The 23,824-nt window shown below is 38.5% G+C and overlaps 1 protein-coding gene across 2 annotated transcripts in view; it reads left to right on the forward strand.

Moving 5' to 3' along the window:
• Nucleotides 1-6,587: 6,587 nt before the first annotated feature.
• The window catches only part of TMEM45B (transmembrane protein 45B), a 48,411-nt gene continuing 31,174 nt past the window's right edge, over nucleotides 6,588-23,824 (forward strand). Inside the window, exon 1 of one of the 2 annotated variants that reach the window (XM_079104142.1) lies at nucleotides 6,588-6,670. The gene's annotated coding sequence lies outside the window, so the exon portion shown is untranslated. Of the gene's footprint in view, nucleotides 6,671-8,625; nucleotides 8,647-23,824 lie in introns of those variants that run through there. The other variant, XM_079104143.1, reaches the window with a different exon arrangement.

Below are 23,824 nucleotides of genomic sequence, written 5' to 3' on the forward strand. Positions count from 1 at the left end.
AAAATATACCATGCACACAGATACAGCAAAAAAGCTGGCATATCCATCCTCATTTCAGATAATGTGGACTTGAAGCCAAAACTAGTCAGAAGGGATAAAGAAGGACATTACATACCGCTTAAGGGAAGCATAAATCAGCAAGACATAACAATCATAAATATCTATGCCCCAAAAATTAGCTCATCCATGTACGTCAAACAAATTCTTCTCAATTCCAGAAATCAAATAAACCACAACACAATAATACTACGTGATTTTAACACACCTCTTTCACCGCTGGATAGATCGTCCAAACAAAACTTGATTAAGGAAACCATAGATCTCAATAACACAATCAACAATTTAGACTTAACTGACTTATATAGAATATACCATCCAACAAAGAATGAATACACTTTCTTCTCAGCAGCACATGGATCCTTCTCTAAAATAGACCATGTTTTATGCCACAAAGCTACTGTTAGCAAATACAAGAAGATAGAGACACTACCTTGTACTCTATCAGATCATAATGGATTGAAATTAGAAATAAATGACAGAATAAAAAACAGAAACTTCTCCAATACTTGGAGATTAAATAATACACTATTATATGATGAATGGATAACAGAAGACATCAGGAGGGAAATTTAAAAATTCTTAGAAGTAAACGAGAACAAAGACACATCATATCAAAATCTCTGGGACACTACGAGAGCAGTACTTAGAGGAAGATTTATTTCATGGGGCACATTCAACAAAAGAAGTAGAAATCAACAAATAAACGACTTAACACTACAGCTCAAAGCCCTAGAAAAAGAAGAGCAGACCAATACCAAAAGTAGTAGAAGACAGGAAATAGTTAAAATCAGAGCCAAAATCAACGAAATTGAAACAAAAGAAACAATACAAAAAATTGACAAAATAAATAGTTGGATCTTTGAAAAAATAAACAAAATTGATAGACCCTTAGCCACACCAACAAAGAGAAAGAGGGAGAAAACTCAAATTACTAAAATTCGGAATGAACAAGGAAATATCACAACAGACACGAGTGAAATACAAAACATAATTAGAAGCTATTTTGAAAATCTATACTCCAGCAAAACAGAAAGCCTCAAAGACATCAACAAGTTTCTAGAGACATATGAATTACCTAAACTGAACGAGGAGGACATACACAACTTAAATAAATCAATTTCAAGCAATGAAATAGAAGAGGTCATCAAAAGCCTACCAACAAAGAAAAGTCCGGGACCAGATGAGTTCTCAGCCAAGTTCTACAAAACCTTTAAAGAAGAGCTCATTCCAATACTTCTCAAAGTATTCCATAAAATAGAAGAGGAGGGAACCCTCCCAAACTCATTCTATGAAGCCAATATCACCCTGATACCTAAACGAGACACAGACACATCGAGGAAAGAAAATTTCAGACCAATATCCTTAATAAACATTGGCGCAAAAATTCTCAACAAAATTTTAGCAAATCGCATACAAAAACATATTAAAAAGATAGTGCACCACGATCAAGTGGGTTTTATCCCAGGGATGCAAGGATGGTTCAACATCTGGAAATCAATAAATGTCATTCACCATATCAACAGACTAAAAGTTAAGAATCACATGATTATTTCAATAGATGCAGAAAAAGCATTAGATAAAATACAGCATCCCTTCATGCTCAAAACACTAGAAAAAATTGGGGTAGTGGGAACATTCCTTAACATTGTAAAGGCCATCTACGCTAAGCCCATGGCTAATATCATTCTAAATGGTGAGAAACTGAAAGCATTCCCCCTAAAAACTGGAACAAGGCCCTCTTTCACCACTTCTATTCAATATCGTTCTTGAGACTCTAGCCAGAGCAATTAGACAGACCAAAGAAATTAAAGGGATACGAATTGGAAAAGAAGAACTCAAACTATCCCTGTTCACTGATGACATGATTATATATTTAGAGGAACCTGGAAATTCCATCAGAAAACTCTTAGAACTCATAAGTGAATTCAGTAAAGTAGCAGGTTACAAGATCAATGCTCAGAAATCCAATGCATTTTTATACATAAGTGATGAATCTTCAGAAAGAGAAATTAGGAAAACTACTCCATTCACAATAGCCTCGCAAAAAATAAAATACTTGGGAATCAATCTCACAAAAGAGGTGAAAGACCTCTACAATGAGAAGTACAGAACACTAAAGAAAGAAATTAAAGAAAACCTTAGAAGATGGAAAGATCTCCCATGTTCTTGGATAGGAAGAATTAATATTATCAAAATGGTCATACTACCAAAAGTGCTATACAGATTCAATGCAATTCCAATTAAAATCCCAATGATGTACCTTACAGAAATAGAGCAAGCAATTATGAAATTCATCTGGAAGAATAAGAAACCCAGAATAGCTAAAGCAATCCTCAGTAGAAAGAGCGAAGCAGCGGGTATCACAACACCAGATCTTCAACTCTATTACAAAGCAATAGTAACAAAAATGGCATGGTATTGGTACCAAAATAGACAGGTAGATCAATGGTACAGAATAGAGGACATGGACACAAACCCAAATAAATACAATTATCTCATACTAGACAAAGGGGCCAAAAATATGCAATGAAGAAAAGATAGCCTCTTCAACAAATGGTGCTGGGAAAACTGGAAAACCATATGCAACAGAATGAAATTAAACCCCTATCTCTCACCCTGCACAAAACTCAACTCACAATGGATCAAGGACCTCGGAATCAGACCAGAGACCCTGCAGATTATAGAAGAAAAAGTAGGTCCAAATCTTCAACTTGTTGGCTTAGGATGAGACTTCCTTAACAGGACTCCCATAGCCCAAGAAATAAAAGCAAGAATCAACAACTGGGATAGATTCAAACTAAATAGCTTTCTCTCAGCAAAGGAAACTATCAGTAATGTGAAGAGAGAGCCTACAGAGTGGGAGAAAATCTTTGCCACTCATACTTCAGATAGAGCACTAATTTCCAGAATCTATAAAGAACTCAAAAAACTCTACACCAAGAATACAAATAATCCAATCAACAAATGGGCTAAGGAAATTAACAGACACTTCACAGAAGAAGATGTACAAGCAATCAACAGATATATGAAAAAATGTTCAACTTCTCTAGTAATAAGAGAAATGCAAATCAAAACTACCCTAAGATTTCATCTCACCTCAATTAGAATGGCGATTATCAAGAATACAAGCAACAATAGGTGTTGGCGAGGATGTGGTGAAAAAGGTACACTCATACATTGCTGGTGGGGTTGCAAATTAGTGCAGCCACTCTGGAAAGCAGTGTGGAGATTTTCTCAGAAAGCTTGGAATGGAACTACCATTTGACCCAGCTATCCCACTCCTTGGCCTATACCCAAAGGACTTAAAATCAGCATACTACAGAGATACAGCCACATCAATGTTCATAGCTGCTCAATTCACAATAGCCAGATTGTGGAACCAACCTAGATGCCCTTCAATTGATGAATGGATAAAGAAACTGTGGCATATATATACAATGGAATATTACTCTGCCATGAAGAATGATAAAATTATGGCATTTGCAGGCAAATGGATGAAATTGGAGAATATCATGCTAAGTGAGATAAGCCAATCTCAAAAAACTAAAGGACAAATGATCTCGCTGATAAGTGGATGAGGACATATAATGGGGGGTTGGAGGGGTTAGCGTTAGGGTTAGGGTTAGGTTTAGGGTAGGGATAAGGAGGGTGGTAAGAATGGAGGAAGGAAGGACTGTATAGAGGGAAAAGAGGGGTGGGAGGGGAGTGGGGGAAGGGAAAAAATAACAGAATAAATCAAACAACATTGCCCTATGTAAATTTATGATTTTTAATAAAAAAATAAAAATAGTTAAAATTGTGAATTTTATGCTATATATATTCTACCACAACAAAAAAGAAAGAAAAGTCCCTCACTAATCTGTAACTTTTGACTTCAAAAATACATACTATCTCTTTTCTTGGTCAATAAACACAAATCTAATTCATCATTTTCAGTGTAATACATCATAGAAATATATACTTTACCATAGAAAGAGCATACTATAATATGTTTACTCCCATATTGAAAGAGATTTGGTATTATAAACAATGCTGCAATAAGAATCTTTAAAATTCTTATTATCTAGAGTCCCCAAATGGTGATTGCTGGGCAAAGCAAATGATATATTTAGATTTTTTTCTTTAACCCATCTTTAATTTTTGTCTGTTTATGGTCAACAAACAAACAGGAGGGAAGTTATTCTAAACTAGTTAAGATAGGAATTTAGCTTTATGTAGCAAACTTTATTATTAATGGAACAGATTGGAGGTGGACATCATAGCACTAATGCAGAGGCTACTTCATGAGATCATTCTGGATCCAAGAATCCAGTCTCCTTTCATCCACTTGTTTTCCCATTGGTCCATAATGGCTGTTCACCGAGGTCCAAGATTGACTCAGTTCCATGTCCATATCCCTATCAGCAGGACAGCAGAAGGGGAGAAGATAGCACATCCCCTTCCTTTCAGGACACGCACCACAAGTAGCCTATCTCCTTTTTCCTCTCAGCCCACTGGTCTGAACTTAGTCATCTAACTTCTCCTCGCTAAAAGTCTGACTGGGAAAATAGTCCTTATTTGTTCATGTACCCAACTGGTACCATGATGGCCAAGGGGAGACTGAATACTGAGCAGTGATCTTTAAAAAGAACAGTCAATTATACTGGGGACATTTATGAAATAAACCATTTCCTGTTCAATTAAAATCCCATCCTTTGTTTACCAAGGTCAGCATAAGGGCCTGTTTCTAGACACTAATTTGTTCTACTTTTATATTAAAATAGCTTGATAATAATTATTAACTGTATTATATTATTTTATAGTTGATTTAATAGTAATTTACCTTTTGTTAGATACTTGCTTGAAACTGATTTAGATTATTTTTACAGATCAAGTTAAAAATGGTCAAACTTATTTCAAAATGTAGTTTGTCCTAATACCTGAATATTATAGGCAGAGATTATTTTCTTAGTTCTAATTTTTTTCCACATTAAGAAGCATCTCTACCCACTAGTAATTATACAATTAAGAGGTCACACGTTTGTTTCATGATCCTAGCCTATGAGAAAAATAAAATATTACTAAAGAGAAAGACCATAGAAGAGATCTGGTGGCAGAGAATAGCCTCACCCAGGATGACAGACATCCAGGGTTCTAACCTATTATCCATTTCAAAATCCATGGGTGAAGCAAGTACCAGGGTTAGGCCTGGCACTAAGTTTGGGAACTAATGTAACCACCATGTCTCATCTTGGCACTTGCTCCCACCAGAGGAATTTGAAATGAATGAAAGGGTTGAGCCCTGAATGCTTGCCACCCTGGGAGAGGCTATTGTTCTCTGTCACCAGATCCCTCTATGGCCTTTCTCTTCAGGAATTTAAATGATGCTCCTCTGGGAATCTCCGGGCTCTGGCACCTCATGCATCTAAGATGTATGGTTTCATTATTCTTTTAACCAATAGCACAGTTTCCTGGACATTATCTTCTCACACTAGGTCCCATTCATTCTGTTTTTCAGAGGAAAAGATCTGCTACAGGTAATGTTTTGTCCTCCACAGTGTCTTTCTTTGACTTTTTTCTTTCTTTCTTTCTTTTTCTTTCTTTGACTTATGGAAAAGAAAAGCTATTTGATAAAAAGTGGCACTTGGGGATTCCATGCCCTTCTTCTGCCCAGTTCTTGGACATCCTTTTTCTTCCTCTACAACCCGAACACAAACATTAGTTTCCACAAAGCCCTCAACAACGGAATAAACTGGAAGGCATTTTAGAGCTCTAGATCTGTGGTTCTGGACCCTGACTTCTTTCTGTCACTTGAGAAGTTTTTAATAGATACCTCGGTTAGCATTCCTCCCAGGGGTGCTTATCAGTAGGACTGAGATAGAGACTTAGCTCTCTCATTCTTTTATGTCCTAAGGGGAGGTAGGAACAACATACCCTGTGCAGATGGAGGTCAATCTCTTAGTTCAGATGCTACAAAGATTCGCAGCATCTTCTACTACAAAGAAAGTCGTGAATTCTTCCGTAGAAAGCTAGCTCCCCCCAGGCCAGGAACTGTGTCTCCTTCAAGCACACAGAACTGTGTCCATCTGTCAGATTTGTGGTCAGATGAGCACGTGGCAGATTTGTTGAATGAATGAGTGAGTGAATGAGTGAGTGAATGAATGAAATGAATGAGCGAACTATGCGACACTCAAAGTTAGCTACCAAGTTTTACCCAGAAGAACTTGATTGATTCTCGACTGGCTTCCAGTGTGTTTGCAGTGGTTGATTGGCCTAGGTAAGCTGGCTTCCATCTCTGCTCTGAGTTCTTGCTGCCTCTCAGCCTTTGTGATTGTGATTGTTTTGCGTCGGAGAAGGTCAGTCCACCCAGGAACCCGCTCCTGGTAAAGCACACACTCTAGGGAGGACCTACGGATCAGAGGGGAGGAAGTGTAGGAGGGAAGTGCAGTTCCGACGCCTAGAGGTCCTACACGCTGGTAGGTGCGGGGGAAGGGCGGTCAAGGGTGGGCAGAGCCCTAGTCGCGGCGGGCGGGGCGGGCGGCTGGCTGCTGCTTTTGCACCTGCTCCGCCACCTGCCGCTGCACTTGGTTTGCGGCGTTGGCAGCGGACACCTCTGAGGAGCTCAGCTCAGGTCAGACTCCCACTGCGGGCAGAGTGGGACAGGAGCTCAAAACGGGAAAGGGAACTCGGAGGGGAACAGGGCCCGCTGGGAAGGACACTCGGACCCAGAAGTGCCCTCAGATTTGGAGCGGGGTCTCAGACTAGGAAGAGGCGCTGGGATGGGGAGGAGGGCTCACCTACGGAAGGGGCGGGAGAATGCTGCTGTCGCAGAAGCCCACCTGGGAGCCCCTCGGGGCTGGGAAGCATCCAGGGCTCCCACCTGCGCTCGGCGCCTCGGTCGCATTGCCGGCGGCCCCGAAATGAATATCATTCAGGGTCCCCAACGAGTCGGGTAGACCACGCTGCGTGGTGAGAGGAAAGCGCGAAGCCCCTGGCCTCCATTCCTGTCCTGCAGGGTGGCTCAGAGGACACCCCGCCCGCTGGGATGACTGGAACCTGGACCCAAGGACCTGGAGCTATTTTTAGTCAGCGCATGCAGCTGTGGGAGCTTGTACCCCGGCTGCCACTCCTTGTGAGCTCCGATCTACTCATGCATGAACTTTCTTTAGACCAGGAAGTCTGGTATCTAATAATGCGGGGCGATGAATAAAGTTCCAGTCACTAGTATCGAGCAATAGGCAGAAAAGCTGTGTGGAGAAGAGGCTGAGTTAAACCAAGGGAGAAGTTTGAGAGGAGAACACTCTCTGGGTCCAGAAGGATGACCCGTGGAAATATGATCTATCCCTAAACGAAAGAAAGACTTTGGTTTCAGCCAGCGAACCTAGCGCTTTATGAAATAGAAATCATTTTTAAATTTTAAGGCATGCCTTTCTCCTAAAAGTCACAAAAAATGATCATATCCTTCACTTTCTTGTCGGTTCCTACCATTTTCTTCCTCTCCAACACTTCCCATATTGCCCTCCCGGGTTCTAATTGGCTTCCCCAAGTGACACAGTCTTCTAAACCTAAAGGCCTATACCATTTTACCTGTAATTATACAGTTATTTTAATAAGTGGTATGGTTTATTGTCCATAAGAAACGTGTACTTGTTTAACCAGTTGTGCTCCGTATTCAGTAGAATCTGCGTTTTGCACCTATGTGCAGAAAACTCAGGTAGTGAAACAAAACACGGCGAGATGGGGGCCCAGAGCCACTGCAGACTTGAGTGAGCTTCTTGACTTAATAATACTGTGATCACGCTCTGCGCCTGCAGGTTCTAGACAAGATGTGGAATTGGTTTTAAGACGCTATTGAATATGGCCCCTTGCTTTTACCAGAGGAGGGAGTGCCTGAGATAAGTAGAGGGTGAGACATTCTCTCTGGTGGCACATTATTTGTTCTGGTATTGTAGGAGCCAAGCGTTCAATTTCCTTTGTTCGAAAGAGTTTGATTTCCTCTCGATTCTTCTGTGGAAGATGGTAATAGAAGAACTACTTACTTCTCCTCAAACCACACGTTTTTCCTTATATCCTGTGGGTTCCACCCCACCCTTCTGGTGGAGTTTGGTTGTGATGACTTCAGTGAAGCTTTTAACTCTCACATGTGGCACCAATTATTCTATTTGCACCCCTCATATCCTTGATTATGACATGACTGGCTTAATTGAACTTTGAGACAGAATTTGATGAGGGCTGGAGAGAAAAAGAGGTAAAGAGAGAGATTTCCATTTTTTATCTCTCCACCACTTCAAGGTAACAGTGGCTGCCATGCTTGATTGTTTAAGATACAGATGTTGTTTACATTGGGTATAATCAAAGGACTGCCTTCTCCTCAAATGCATTTGCTTGTTGAAAATGGATGAGGGCAGTTTTATCATAAGCCACTCCCATAGCCAAAGTCCTGCCATTACAAAGGTTTTTAACTGTAAAAAGCTGAAAACTAAAGTATCAACAAATACATACATAGACACATTTTATATCTGTATGTTTCTACAGGCGGGTCATAAGACAAACACTAGATTATTCACATACTAGACCATACTGAATATGAACCATTAGACACCCCAGGTAAGCACCATAATCCCATACTTCATTTTTGTTTATTTGTGTGTGAGGGGGTAAGTGTGTTGATGTGTGTGTGTGTGTGTGTGTGTGTTTATGTGTGTGTGTGTTTTGCTAGGGATCGAACCTAGGGCCCCCTGGTTGGCTCTACCACAGAGTTACATACCCAACCCCAACGTTTCTTTTTTCATGGTGCTGGAGATCAAACCCAGGGCTTCAGTGTGCCAAGCAAATGCTCTGTTATTGAACTACATACCCAGCTTTTTTACTTGAAATCATAGCTTCCTCCCTTTTAACCAGCCAGCACTCTTCCCCAAACCTTCACTGGAGCTAGAAACAAACAAAAAGAGATCATTTAAATTTTAGCTGTTTTTGTTTCTTTTTACCTATTCTCTTGTGTAAAAATTAGATAGCCACAAGGCACATTATTAGGGAGGCTAGAAAGAAAGTCAAAAGATCTACCAGCTACCTACATGTGATGCAGAATTACACTGAGGATATCAAGGCATGCCGCAGTCTTTCCCTTGCTAGAATTTAGATGTTATAAGCCATTATCAATATCTTTGGTGGTCAAATCATAATGGGGCTTTCAGTGTACAAAGTGATTTCTGTAAGCAGTCCTATGAGATAAGAGCAAACAGAGGTATTGTTTATGTGGCCCAGGGTTTTCCAGTTATTAAATAGCTGAACCAGGACCCCAACCAGAATTTCTTCCAGAATACCACAGCTCCCACTAGAGTTTTTTGTTTTTTGTTTTTTGTTTTTGTTTTTGTTTTTTTTTTTTTTGTCAGTGTTTGCTGTTTGTCTGATTTTTGTGATAGGGAATTGTGATTTGTTTCTCCTCAACATTTATTTAATATATTCTCTGACTTGAATTCTTAGAGCCTAAATTTAGAGACTCTTTAGTCCATTTCATGCCCATCTTTGTTCAATGTAATCACAAAATTATCTTAGAGCTAGGTATAGCCTTAAAGACTATCAAGTCTAATATTTAAAAAAAAAAAAAAAAAAACACTAGGTTCAGGAAAAATTAGGTAAGTACTCTATGTTGAGTGCCAAAATCTATTTCACTAAAAAGTTAGAGATAAAATCTAGGTCTCCCAGGGTTCATATTATAGCTCTTTGTGGCATGCGGTCACATGTGGGAATATAAATCTAGTAACCTATTTTGATTCACTCTATTTGTTTAAGGTCTATTGGTTTGACCATAATTTTCCTGAATCCCAGTTTCAAATATAGATGCTCCTTGACTTAGGATGGAGTTACATCCCGATAAACACCTTGTGAATTGAAAATTATCATAAGTCAAAAAATGCATTTATGCACGCCTGTAATCCCAGTGGCTTGGGAGGCTGAGGCAGGAGGATCATAAGTTCAAAGCCAGCCACAGCAACTCAGCGAGGTCCTAAGCAACTCAGCAAGACCCTATCTCTAAATAAAATACAAAAAAGGACTGCAGATGTGGCTCAGTGGTTAAAGGCCCCTGAGTTCAATCCCTGGTACACCCTACCCCCCTCCCCCAAAAATGCATTTACTACACCTAACCTCCAAACATCCTAGGTTAGTAATGCAAAACAATGTAGGCTGTTTCCCTTTGTGATTGTGTGACTGATGGGGAGCTGTGATTTGCTGCCACTGCCCAGCATCGAAAAAGAAGATTATATTGATTAGTCCAGGGACAGATTAAAATTAAAGACTTACAGTACAGTTTCTACTGAATGTGTGTGACTTTTGCTCCATCATAAAGCCAAAATTTCTAAGTCAAACTATCATAAATTAGGGACATTCCATAACCTGTAGATCCTTCCAACTGTTTTGGTCTCTGCGAAGCAAGCACCTTAACTGTGATTCCTAGCACAGTGCCCACTAATAGGCACTCAGTAAAACATGTTGAATACATGTGAAAGAAACATTTGGACAAGCATGAGATGGCACTAAAATTTTGTTCAGTTACAAGAAATAAAACCCTTCTACACTGGCTTAAACAAGGAGTTTGTTTTCCTTATATAACAACAGGTCTGAAAGTGAGAAGTTGGGAACTACTAAAGTTGTTCCAGAATGTCACCCAGAACAGGCTACTTTTTTCTTCATGCACCACTGTTCTTTGTATGTAGTTTACATGCTTGGCTCATTGAGGAACTTAGTCCTCCTGCATTTCAGCAGAAAGAAGGGCATAAGGTACTGTGCCAGCTGAGTTGGTCTTTTTTGATAATTAATAACGATATCTTTCCTGGAAGCTCCACCCAGTAGAATTCTTATATTTCACAGACTGGAACTATGTCACTTAGCCACTCCAACTGGAAGGGAACCTGAGAAAATCTAGTGTTTAACTTGGATGTATCATCAGTGCAACAAAACTGAAATTCTGTCAATAAGGAAGAAAGTAAAATGAATACTGGGTGGACGACTAGCAATGTCAACCATAGTGTATACTTTATGAGTCAGAGACTCTGTTTCCAAACGGGTTGTTTGGTTGGTTTGGTTGTTGTTTGTTTGTTTTATTTTAAAAAAGGAATAGATAATGTAGTGAGTCTAGGGGAACTTTTTAAAATTGTAGAATATGAGGTCTATCCTGAGAAATGCAGATTACAGTCAGACCTCCATATCGGGGGTTCCCCATCCACAGATAAAACCAACCACAGATCAAAGGTATTGTAAATATACAGCAGGGTTGGGTGATGTACATCTGTAATCCCAGATTCTCCTCGGGCTGAGACAGGAAGATTGCAAGTTAGAGGCCAGCTTGGGCAACTTAGTAAGATTCTGTCTCAAAATGAAAAAATGAAAGGGCTGGGGATGTATCTTAGTGGTAAAGTATCCCTGGGTTCAATCCTCAGTATCACAAAAAAAAAGTATATATTATATATAATATAACATAATCATACATAGTATTATATATTATATAGTGTATATAATCATATATATACACACATATGGTATTATGTATATTGAACATGTACAGGATTTTTTCTTGATGCATAACAGTATAACAATTATTTGCATAATACTTGCATTAGATTTGTTAAGTAGTCTAAATATACAGGAAGATGCATATAGGTTAGATACAAATAATGCATCATTTTATATAAGGGACTTGAGCATTACAGGTTTGGGGATCCTGAAACTTATGGCACATGAATACTGAGGGAAGGCAGTATTTAGGTCTGGTATGAGTCTATAAATCTGAATTATGGACTGGTAACTCCAGGTCTCTGAATGTGGGTGGCAGCAGGACTATATTTTAAGAGACACTAAATTCGGGGAAGTTTAGCAGAGGTTCCTTTATTTTATTCCCAACAGCTTCCTCCCTCAGTCCTCTAGAGATTATTGCTTTCTTTTTAAATTTTCTACTTCGGTCAACATAAATCAGTGTAGTTTCAGAAGTCATTAGTTCTAGAAGATTTCCCTTGAGTTTACTGAATTGCCTCTCCTAGCAATGCTTTTGGCTGTATTTTTCTGATATTTACCACCATGTTCCTAAATAAGCTGATAATACTGGCGATTTTGTTTTCTCCTTTCCAGTTCTGGATAGCATCTGTTGACATCCTGCCTTGAAGGAGAAGATTTAGCGCTTTCACGCCCCATCATTCCATCTCACAATCTTTTCCCTTTTTCATAAGTTGCTAATATAATCATATCCTATGGAGACTGGGTGGCACACACCTGTAAACCCAGTAACTCAGGAGACTGAGGCAGGAGGATCTCAAGTTTGAGACCTGCCTCAGCAATTTAGCAAGAATCTGTCTCAAATTAAAAAAAAAAAGAAAAATGACTGGAATGTAGTTTAATGGTAGAGAGTTCAATCCCCTGTACAGAAAAGAAAAAAAAAAAAATACATGTATATTCTAATGTCAATGGTTAGTGTTTACATTTCAATGACTAAGTAAATATAATTTTCATTGAAGATGTCTGATATACACTAACCTTTACCCTTCCTGTCTTCTTCAACCTTTTTGTTTCTCCTGGAGTTAGTAATTGCTACATTTTCTTCAGTCACTTAGGGTTTTGAGTACTCATCACCAATGCTTGCTTAAAGTTTGGCAGAATAAATTCCTCTCAATAGAGTAAAACACCGAGTTATCAATTAGTCTGATTTTATTTTTTTTCTCTTGAAAACATCCCTGGTCAGTCCTCCATTCTCAGGGACTGGTTATTCTTAGGCTCCTAGTTATACTGGGATTTCTCCTCACTGCCACCCTGGGAATCGTGCTGAATTCCCATTTCTTAGGTACCATACCCTCTAATTCCTTGGTTTTACTGGAGCATAGCTTCCTGAAAAAGGGCACATTGAGGCAAAGGCAGATTTCACCCAGGTACTGAGGAAGCTCAGGGAGCCCCTGTGAGTGCCTTGAGTTGCTTCTAGTTGTCCAGTGAAGGAGAAAACCAGTTTGCCATAAAGAAACATTGTGGGTGAATTTTCTTAAGAGATCTTAAAAGGAAGATCCCTCCATGGTCCTAGTTTGCTGTGATTTCTTTTCTCATCTAAATTAATATTCACTTTCAATCCTAATTTTGTATTTGTAATTTTAAGTCTTTTTTAAAAGAGGGCTCCCAAAATCACATAAGTCTCAGTCTCCCAAAGACCCAGCTGCTTTTTGAGACCTTGCATGTTTAAGATGCCGCTTTGCTTCCTTCACACTGGATTAAAGGTTTTTGGATATTAATTGCAAATAATTCTCTTCCCAATTTTTGAGAACATTTCTCCATTCTCTTCCACTTTCTTATGGTGCTGTTGAGAAATCGATGCCATTCTAATTCCAGATCCCTTGTGCTTTTTGTTTTTTTTTAGTTGTCAATGAACCTTTATTCATTTATTTATATGTAGTGCTGAGGATCAAACCCAGTGCCTCACACATGCTAGGCAAGCACTCTGCCACTGAGCTACAACCCCAGCCCTTGTACTTTGTTTTAACTCTGGAAATTTGTAGGACTTCCTTTTCTTTATGCCTTATATTCTGGTATTTCATGATGTTGTTATTTGGTGTTGGGGATTTTTTTTTCATTGTTCTAGTTACTTTATAGGCATTTTCTATCTTAAAATTGTATTCTTCAGTCCTGAGGGATTTTTTTTTCCCTGTTTTATAATTTCCTCTGTTATCTCTTTCTGAAGCTTACACCTCTTAGATATTGGATCTTGGATATCTTCTAATTTTAAAAATATATCTTATATTTTACTTCTAATAGAACATCCATTCTTTCTATTAAACTTTTACTTTTCTACCATCATATTTTTAATTCCCAAAAGCTTTCATTGCTGGGGGAGGACAGTACTCAATTCTAAATTTTCTCTTTTCATAGCATCCTCTTCTTATTTCACAAATATAGTATCATTTCTTTTTTATCTGAGAATTTTAACTCTATTTTTTCAACATTTTAAGAGATTTTACCTACAAAATGTGTTTTTTAATTTGTTTTAATTAGTTATACATGAAAATAGAACGCTCTTTGATACATCGCATACAATGGAGTATAATTTCCCATTTTTCCAGCTATACATGATGTAGAATTAAAGTGACCTTTTCTGTCATTTTTGGTTCTTCATTTCACATTGCAAGCTTTATTAAAATGTTCATGGTTAAGAATGGTGTACATGGTTAAGAATGGTCTATAAACTTGATTTGGAGATTGGTGGGCTTCGTGTAGTATAATTAGACAAACAGGGGTTTTTTGTTGTTGTTTTTGTTTTTGTTTTTTGTTTTTTGCGGTGCTGGGGATTGAACCCAGGGCCTTATGAAGCAAGCTCTCTACCAACTGAGCTATCTCCCCAGCCTAGAGCAGGGTTTTTAATGGCTTATTAAATGTCTCTAGCAGCTCTGTAATGTAATCGGTTTTCAGTAGAAAAATCCCATCCCTAGCAGTTTATTCCCATTTGAGAAAGGCCATTAATAACTTAGATTTATTTATTATGTAATTTACTTAATAGTAGAAGATCTCATGAGGTGTTAGTTTACTATAACAAATAACTGAGATAATCAATTTAGGAAGAGTTTGTTTTGGCTCACAGTTTCAGAGGTTTCAGTCTATGATTAGTTGCTTTGGGCCTGTGGTAGCAGATCATGGTCAGAGCAAAACTACTCTAATAGATAAGATGTGACAAGGGCCAGGCTTCCACAATCCTCCAGTGACCTGAAGACTCCCAGTAGGCCCCACCTCTTAAGGGGTACACCACCTTCTGATAGCACCAAGCTGGGGACCAAGCCTTTAACACATGGGCTTTAGGGAGCATTCCAGACCCAAACTATAGCAAGTGCGTAAGTGGTATTCCAGGACTCAAAACTAACTAAAATTTTTTCTTGACTCTGCTCCCACCTTAAAGTTACTGATGTGTTTCTGTGTATTTTCCTTTTTCTCTCTCTCTCTCTTTTTTTTTGGTACTAGTGATTGAACCCAGATTTGCTTTACCACCAAACTATATCAGCCCTTTTTATTTTTTATTTTAAGATAGAATCTTGCTAAGTTGCTGAAGCTGGTCTTTAACTTGTGATCCCCCTGCCTCAACCACCTGAGTCACTGGAATTACAGGCATGTACCACCACACCTGGCTTGTATATTTTCTTTTCTATGGAAAAATACAAATAAAAAGCCCCAAGATTTTAGGGCAATGAAAGCTCTTTGAACACATGTACAACCAATTATTTTGCAATAACCATTTGCAAGATATTCACTACCCACTTACAATGACATACTTATTAATCCTAAATAAATTAGGGCCTTTGGGGATACTCTCCATCATGTCAACTTGTTTAGGAGAAAATTCAATTAAGATGAAGATGAAAAAGTACTATTAGCACAGTGTTTCTCTCTAAGAGATTATATTGGGAAAAATATTTTCCTAATATTTCCAGAGGATGTCTTGGCAACAGAATTTGGGAAAGAATTTCTGCCTTTTCTGAAAGTAATTCTCCAAATCCATGCCATTTCTTCCTCTGTGCATTCTGACATGTGATCATCAAATTGTAGAACAGATATATCACTTCTTATGCTGGTAAAGTTTTAGAATATGAGATGGGACCAGATAATATGTATTCCAGGAATAATTCCTGGTTTCACATGCAAAGACCTCTTAATTGGAAAGCATATCATTAGTCACTAGATTTTCTACCATGGATTTTACCTTCTTGGGCACCTTCAAAGAGGACTATAACCTCCCAGAAATCCCAGTCCCAGTTCTTGTTATGTCTGTTCCCCTACCACAGACAATGCCTTATACCTAATAAGCACTCAACAAGTACTGGTTAAACTAAATTGACCCCATTATCCATTTTAAACTAGCCTTTCCTACATGTTCCTTGCTATTTCTTGTGTCTTTTATATCTTTTTACTTCACCTCCCCTTACTGGCTTCCTTATTCTCAAATCTGATGGCATGTAACAGCTATGAGAAAATAGACTTGGAAGATCTCAAGCTAGTAGGACTCTAAGTAGAATTTCCAGGGATGAAACTCTCCATCATCATCTTACTAAATTTTTAATTATTTCTTAGGTTCCTTCATTAAGCACAGTTCTATTGGGATTCTTTTCTTTGTTCAGCTTACACACCTGAACTATGGTACTTCCTTCAATTCTCTTTGATTCAAAACTTCTCTTTGATATGTCATACTATTATATTTTGTCCTTTCCCCCTGCCTTTACCTGCCATCTTGTATATCTCATACAAAGCACAATATTGACCTAATTTCAGAATACCTACCCTGCCAATCATGAAAACACCTTTTCAAACCTAACTCAGACTCAGGATGAAAGTGCATCTCTTCTGGATGTTCCTGAGACCGTTTCTGCTTTGGTCTCACTGGGGTTATTTGTAGTGATCTCAGTGCTTCTCAGTCATTACCACTAAGAATGGAACCGGTGGACATGGAGGCTTGGCTGAGAACAGCCTGGCATCAAACAAAATGCTTCTCTCTCTCTCTCTCTCTCTCTCTCTCTCTCTCTCTCTCTCTCTCTCTCTCTCTCTCTCTCTCTCTCTCTCTCTCTCTCTCTCTCTCTCTCATGTGTGTGTGTGTGTGTGTGTTCCTCAAGACTGAACCTAGGTGTGCTTTACCACTGAGCTTCATCACTAGCCCTTTTTATTCTTTGAGACAGGGTCTTGCTAAGTTGGGAGGAGAGGAACTAACCTATACACACGTCTATGGAGGAACAATACTAAATGATCAAAGGATTCATCTAGCTCTACAAATGATGTGAGAAAGTGATGGTACCTGCAACCTTACCAGTAACTAGATTCAAGACATAGTTCCCTCATGATTCACAACTAAAGCTAAGTTCCATCAATTAGTTAAGTTCAAGAACTATTTTATTTATCAAGCTTATGCTAGGTCATAAGAAATTTACAATGAAGTAAACAAGGTTTTGCTTTTTTTTTTTTTGAAGTTTCTGTTTTCACACTTTATTATTATATATACAGGGCTGATACAATCGAACACTACTTTCAAAAAATTAAATACTTTGGTGTAAAAAGTAGTGCTATCAATTGGACTTCTTAAAAGACATTTTTAACTTTTTAAAAATTTATTTTTATTGTAAACAAATGGGATACATGTTGTTTCTGTTTGTATATGGAGTAACAGCATACCATTTGCATATTCATACATTTACATAGAGTAATGATGTTTGATTCATTCCGTTATTTCTTTCCTTCCCCCCCACCACTCCCACCTCTCTTTTCCCTCTATACAGTCCCTCCTTCCTCCATTCTTGCCCCCCTCCCACCCCTCATTATGTGTCATCATCCGCTTATCAGCGAGATCATAGTTTTTTGGATTTTTGAGATTGGCTTATCTCACTTAACATGATAGTCTCCAATTTCATCCATTTGCCTGCAAATGCCATAATTTTATTATTCTTTATAGCTGAGTAATATTCCATTGTATATATATACCACAGTTTCTTTATCCATTCATCAACTGAAGGGCATCTAGGTTGGTTCCACAGTCTGGCTATTGTGAATTGAGCGGTTATGAACATTGATGTGGCTGTATCTCTGTAGTATGCTGATTTTAAGTCCTTTGGGTATAGGCCAAGGAGTGGGATAGCTGGGTCAAATGGTAGGTCCATTCCAAGTTTTCTAAGGAATCTCCACACTGCTTTCCAGAGTGGCTGCACTAATTTGCAGCCCCACCAGCAATGTATGAGTGTACCTTTTTCCCCACATCCTCTCCAACACCTGTTGTTGCTTGTATTCTTGATAATCGCCATTCTAATTGGGGTGAGATGGAATCTTTGGGTTGTTTTGATTTGCATTTCTCTTATTACCAAAGATGGTGAACATTTTTTCATATGTTTGTTGATTGTTTGTAGATCTTCTTCTGTGAAGTGTCTTTTAGCCCATTTGTTGATTGTGTTATTTGTATTCTTCATGTAGATTTCTTTCTTTATAAATTCTGGAAATTAGTGCTCTATCTGAAGTATGAGTGGCAAAGATATTTTCCCACTCTGTAGGCTCTCTCTTCACATTGCTGATAGTTTCCTTTGCTGAGAGAAAGCTATTTAGTTTGAATCTATCCCAGTTATTGATTCTTGCTTTTGTTTCTTGTGCTATGGGAGTCCTGTTAAGGAAATCTGATCCTAAGCCAACAAGTTGAAGATTTGGACCTACTTTTTCTTCTACAAGATGCAGGGTCTCTGGTCTGATTTCAAGGTCCTTGATCCATTGTGAGTTGATTTTTGTGCAGGGTGAGAGATAGGGGTTTAGTTTCATTCTGTTGCATATGGATTTCCAGTTTTCCCAGCACCATTTGTTGAAGAGGCTATCTTTTGTCCATTGCATATTTTTGGTACCTTTGTCTAGTATGAGAAAACTGTATTTATTTGGGTTTGTGTCCGTGTCCTCTATTCTGTACCATTGATCTACCTGTCTATTTTTGTGCCAATACCATGCCGTTTTTGTTACTATTGCTTTGTAGTATAGTTGAAGTTCTGGTATTGCGATACCCCCTGTTTCATTCTTCCTGCTAAGGATTGCTTTAGCTATTCTGGGTTTCTTATTCTTCCAGATGAATTTCATGATTGCTTGCTCTATTTCTGTGAGGTACGTCATTGGGATTTTAATTGGAATTGCATTAAATCTGTATAGCACTTTAGAGAGTATGGCCATTTTGACAATATTAATTCTGCCTATCCAAAAACATGGGAGATCTTTCCATCTTCTAAGGTCTTCCTTAATTTCTTTCTTCAATGTTTTGTAATTTTCATTGTAGAGATCTTTTACCTCTTTGGTTAGATTGATTCCCAAGTATTTTATTTTTTTTGAGGCTATTGCAAATGGGGTTGTTTTCCTCATTTCCCTTTCAGCTGTTTTGTCGCTTGTGTATAAAAATGCTTTAGATTTATGCGTGTTGATTTTATAGCCTGCTATTTTGCTGAATTCGTTGATGAGGTCTAGAAGTTTTCTGGAGGAGGTTTTTGGATCCTCTAAATATAGAATCATGTCATCTGCAAATAGTGACAGCTTAAGTTCCTCTTTTCCTATTTGTATCCCTTTAATTTCTTCAGTCTGCCTAATTGCTCTGGCTAGAGTTTCGAGGACAATGTTGAATAGAAGTGGTGAAAGAGGACATCCCTGTCTTGTTCCCATTTTTAAAGGGAATGCTTTCAGTTTTTCACCATTTAGAATGATATTAGCCATGGGCTTAGCATAAATAGCCTTTACAATGTTCAGATATGTTCCTACTATCCCTATTTTTTCTAGTGTTTTGAGCATGAAGGGATGTTGTATTTTGTCGAACGCTTTTTCTGTGTCATTTGAAATAACCATATGATTCTTATCCTTAAGTCTATTGACACGATGGATTACATTTATTGATTTACAAACTTTGAACCATCCTTGCATTCCAGGGATGAACCCCACTTGATCGTGGTGCACAATTTTCTTAATATGTTTTTGGATATGGTTTGCCAATATTTTGTTAAGGATCTTTGCATCTATGTTCATCAAGGATATTGGTCTATAATTTTCTTTCCTTGATGTGTCTTTGCTTGGTTTGGGTATGAGGGTGATATTAGCTTCATAGAATGAGTTCGGTAGGGTACCCTCCTTTTCTATTTCCTGGAATACTTTGAGAAGTATTGGAATGAGTTCTTCTTTGAAGGTCCTGTAGAACTCGGCTGAGAGTCTGTCTGGTCCTGGGCTTTTCTTGGATGGTAGATTTTTAATGGCTTCTTCTATTTCATTGCTTGATATTGATCTGTTTAAATTGTGTATGTCCTCCTGGTTCAGTTTGGGACGAGCATATGTCTCTAGAAATTTGCCAATGTTTTCAGTACTTTCTATTTTGTTGGAATACAGATTTTCAAAGTAGCTTCTCATTATGTTCTGTATCTCAGTGATGTCTGTTGTGATATTTCCTTTTGCATCATGAATTTTAGTAATTTGAGTTTTCTCTCTCCTCCTCTTTGTTAGTGTGGCTAAGGGTTTGTCTATTTTGTTTACTTTCTCAAAGAACCAACTTTTTGTTTTGTCAATTTTTTGAATTGTTTCTTTTTTTTCAATTTCATTGATTTCAGCTCTGATTTAAATTATTTCCTGTCTTCTACTACTTTTGCTGTTATTCTGTTCTTCTTTATCTAGGGCTTTGAGCTGTAATGTTAGGTCATTTAGTTGTTGACTTTTCATTCTTTTCTGGAATGCGCTCCATGCAATGAATTTTCCTCTTAGTACCAGTTTCATAGTGTCCCAGAGATTTTGATATGTTGTATCATCGTTCTCATTGACCTCTAAGAATTTTTTAATCTCCTCCCTGATGTTTTTTGTTATCCATGTTTCATTCAATAGCATATTATTTAGTCTCCAGGTGTTGGAGTAATTTCTCTTTTTTATTTTGTCATTGATTTCTACTCTCAGTCCATTATGATCTGATGGAACACAAGGCAGTATCTCTGTTTTTTTGCATTTCCTAAGGGCTGCTTTGTGGCATAACATATGGTCTATTTTCGAGAAGGTTCCATGTGCTGCTGAGAAGAAAGTGAATCCGCTCATTGATGGATGAAATATTCTATATATGTCTATTAAGTCTAGGTTATTGATTGTGTTATTGAGTTCTATGGTTTCTTTGGTTGGATTTTATTTGGAAGATCTATCTAGTGGTGACAGTGGTGCATTAAAGTCACCCAGAATTATTGTGTTGTGGTCTATGTGATTCCTGAAATTGAGAAGGATTTGTTTGATGTACAGGGATGCACCATTGTTTGCATAAATATTTACTATCACTATGTCTTCCTGATTTATGTTTCCCTTAAGCAGTATGAAATGTCCTTCTTTATCCCTTCTGACTAACTTTGGCTTGAAGTCCACTTTATCTCATATAAGGATGGAAACCCCCACTTTTTTACTGAGTCCATGTGAGTGGTAGGTTTTTTCCCCATCCTTTCACCTTTAGTCTGTGGATGTCTTTTTCTATGAGATTAGTCTCTTGCAGGCAGCATATTGTTGGGTCTTTCTTTTTAATCCATTCTGCCAGTCTATGTCTTTTGATTGATGAAGTTTAGGCCATTAACATTCAGGGTTATTATTGAGATATGATTTGTATTCCCAGTCATTTGGCTTATTTTTGGTTTTTAAGTCAGCCTGGTTTCTCCTTTGAGTGCTTTTCTCTAAGGTAGTTCCTCCCTTTGCTAACCTACATTGTTGTTTTTCATTTCCTCCTCATGGAATATTTTGTTGAGAACATTCTGTAGTGCAGGCTTTCTATTTGTAAATTCCTTTAACTTCTGTTTATCATGGAAGGATTTTATTTCATCTTCAAATCTGAAGGTTGGTTTTGCTGGGTATAGGATTCTTGGTTGGCAACCATGTTCTTTCAGAGCTTGAAATATGTTATTCCAGGCCCTTCTAGCTTTTAGAGTCTGGGTTGAGAAGTCGGCTGCTATCCGTATTGGTCTCCCCCTATATGTAATCTGATGCTTTTCTCTTGCGGCCTTCAAAATCCTATCTTTATTTTGAACGTTAGGCATTTTCATTATAATGTGGCTTGGTGTGGTCTGTTGTGATTCTGTGCATTTGGTGTTCTGTAAGCCTCTTGTATTTAATTTTCCATTTCATTCTTCAGGTTTGGGAAATTTTCTGATATTATTTCATTGGATAGGTTGTTCATTCCTTTGATTTGTATCTCTGTGCCTTCCTCAATCCTGATAATTCTTAAATTTGGTCTTTTCATGATGTCCATAGTTCTTGGAGATTCTGTTCATGATTTCTTACCATCTTCTCTGTTTGGGCAACTTTATTTTCAAGATTAAATATTTTGTCTTCATTGTCTGAGGTTCTGTCTTCCAAGTAGTCTAATCTTTTGGTGATGCTTTCCATTGAGATTTTTGTTTGGTTTATTGTCTCCTTCATTTCAAGGATTTCCATTTGGTTTTTTTTTTTTTTTTTTTTTGAGAATCCCTATCTCATTGTTGAAATGATCTTTTGCTTCCTGCAGGTGCTCTTTCAGCTTATTGGTATTATCATTCATTGCCTGCATTTGCTCTCTTATCTCATTCTTTGCTTTGCGAATCATCTTGATCATGTATAATCTGAAGTCCTTTTCTGACATTTCTTCTAACATACTGTCATTGGATTCTCTTAATATAGAATCTAGATTTGTTTGGATCATTTTCTTCCCTTGTTTTTTCATGTTGTTCATGTATCTTCCCCTCTAGGAGTGCAGATCTGGGGTATTGCAGATTTCCCCCTATAGGCTTATAGTGGCCCTATAGGTTTCCAAAACCCTTTCTTTAAGGGGAGATCAATATTAGCAGTGCCCAAATCAGACACTATGCAATCCTAGACCAAATAGCCCCTATGGGGACAATAACAAAATTGTTATAGTAAACAAAATGAGTTCAAATATTATCTTCGGTAAAACAAACAGGTTTGCAATAAGGTCTGCAGTTTCTAATGGAGGACAAAGAGGATGCAGAGGAATGTAGAATGCGGCTGTTAATGGGATAAGAAAAGAATATACAGAGGTTCTAGAAAATAGAAAGGGTGAGAGTGTAATCAAAAGAAATCGGATGTTAGCGTGCAAAAAAGGGAGAAAGAGACTCCGAGGGAACAGGTAAACAAAAGGAAAAGAGAGCAAGAAAAGTAAAGAAATAAAAACTTAAATTTTTTAAAAAGGAGAAAAAAGAAAATCTACTGTATAACAGTCATATACTAATGAAACCTCCCAGTGTTCAGTAACCTGATACATGAGAGGTACCTGACAATGAGCTTCAAGCCTCCAGCAGGTGTCTCAGGATGGGATTTGCCCCACCCAAAGATCAGAGCTATGGCTTCCAGGATTATCCAAGATGGCTGCTCTGACTTTGAAATGTGTTGGCAAATGGGGAGCTGCAGCTCAGGGGTGGACGTGGTCAGTAGGAGGTCCTGGAGGCGGGATTCAGTTGGTCCAGCGGGGTCCTGGAGGTCTGGAGAGTTTGGTGTGGTTGTGGGATCCTGGAGGCCGGGTACAATCAATCGGTCTGGGGTCCTGGTGATAGGGTGCAGTCAGTTGGTCTGGGGGTCCTGGCGGCAGGGAGCAGTCAGTCGATGTGAGGGCCCCAGAGGCAGAGAGTGATCAGTTGGGCTGAGGTATCCTGGAGATGGGCTCAGTCAGTCCGGCCAGGGGTCCCTTAGGGTCTGGCTGTTGTCTCAAAATGGCAGCAGCCATGTGTAATCAAACCTGCAGGTACTATAACAGTGAACTTCCAGGCGACAGCAGGCAGCTGGTGCTCCACTGGTGGTCGGCGATCAGTTTGCTGACTCAGGGTTTCTGCTTTTGATGATCCTAAGGTCTAATGGGCAAGACATATGTAAATACATAATTTTCATACATTTGTCTGTCTTCCATTATGATAATAAAATAGTTGAAGCTGGGAAATAAAAGAGGTCTAAGGGTTGGGGATGTAGCTCAGCTGGAAGAACACTTACCTAGCATGTTCAAAGCCCTGGATTCAGTCCCCATCAGCACAAAAAGAAAAGAGGTCTGCTTAGCCCCAAATTCTGAAGGTTAAGGTCATGGTACCAGTATCAGCTTGGCTGTAGTCAGGACTCCATAGTGGATGGCATCACAAGGACGGGACAGGAAACCAGAGTGTAAGAAGGACCCAGTAACAACAACCCATTGGGTCCCACCCCCAAAAAGTCTCACCACTCATAATATGGCCACACTGAGGACCAAGGTCTCAATACATGAACCCTGGGGAAACAAGCCCAAACCATATCCATG

The sequence above is a fragment of the Sciurus vulgaris genome, assembly GCF_902686455.1.
Source record: "Sciurus vulgaris genome assembly, chromosome: 11".
Lineage (NCBI taxonomy): Eukaryota > Metazoa > Chordata > Mammalia > Rodentia > Sciuridae > Sciurus > Sciurus vulgaris.